This window comes from Propithecus coquereli, unplaced genomic scaffold (assembly GCF_000956105.1).
Source record: "Propithecus coquereli isolate 6110/MARCELLA unplaced genomic scaffold, Pcoq_1.0 Scaffold67, whole genome shotgun sequence".
Lineage (NCBI taxonomy): Eukaryota > Metazoa > Chordata > Mammalia > Primates > Indriidae > Propithecus > Propithecus coquereli.
Window position 1 is genome coordinate 6,760,692 of NW_012152729.1, and position 1,386 is coordinate 6,762,077.

Genomic DNA, 1,386 nt, shown 5'->3' on the forward strand with positions numbered 1-1,386 from the left:
TTTAAACAATTAACATCTAATTGGTGAGGATTCTGCTTTAAAAATAGCCCACCTTATCGGCAAATGATTTAGCTCAGAAAACCAAAAATATCCGGACCTAATGAATCTGGGTTCCTCCATTCTGCCACTAGGTCCTAGTCTATGGAATGTCCTCCCCCAATATGTTCTTCCCATCTCCACTACAAACTGCACAAAGGGCAGGGACCAGCACATTTTTATTTACTGATTATCTCTAGAGTTTATGGCAGAGTCAGGAATTCGATAGATGTTCAACAGATATTTGTTGGATGAATGAATGAATGAATGCAGACAGACTCCTGGGAGCTGCCAATTCACCAGGATATCCATCACAATGAGGCTTAATCAATGAGCCAAGCCTCCACCAGACGCAGGGGTGTGCATTGCAGTCTTGTGTGGACGAGACCCAATATGTGAAGCACACCCAGCTTGACTATTTAGGTCTATTTTCTAATCACACATGGGAACTCAGCCCACAAAGCTGTGAAATACCCCCATCTTCCTTTCTGCTGCTTTATGTTTTTAAGAGGCTTGTGTTTAATTGACCTGCTGTTTTTGTGCCTCATATTCTACTCCTGCCCCAGGGAAACTCTCTCAGGTCCTCATCCTGCCAGGCTCCCTCTATTTCATCTTGTGCTTTATCATGTGCAGTTTATTTTTCCTGTAGAAGATCCTCACCTGGCACCTAGAACATAGCAGATACTCAATACAAATTTCTAAATAGGTCAACTATTCATCTGTTGGGGGCTTTGTTTGGAAAGGAAAAGTATAATTCCATGATCCCTTTCTTACATTTAAGCCACTTTAATGAAAATAAGGGCTTTCATTTCTTCTTCTACAAAAATGTTTCCGCATCTTAACTCATGAGAAAAATATAAATCAATAGGAGAGGGAAAAGTGGAAAATTTACAACTCTGTGAAAATTAAACACCATATCATTGGAAGTTAACTAACTATTGGATCAAAGAAGAAATCAAGAAGGAAATTAGAAAATACCTTGAGGCAAAAAAAACAAAAACACACCATAACAAAACTTATGGGATGTAACAAAAGCAGTATTTTGAGTGAAGTTGACAGCAATAAAAGCTCACATTAAAAAAGAAGGCACAATAGAGAGGCAATTGCCAAAATTTGAATAAAATATGTAGTACTGTATCAATGTTAACTTCCTGATTTTGGTACTGCAGTTATGTTTTGGGGAAAACACACATACAAATATTGAAGGGTAAAAGGAGCATCACATCCGTAACATATTGTTAAACATTTCAGAAAATAAAACAGACTAAAGCAAATGTGATAAAATGTTAACATTTGGAAAATCTGAAATGTATACAGGAATTCTTTGTACTATTTTTATAACTTTCCTCG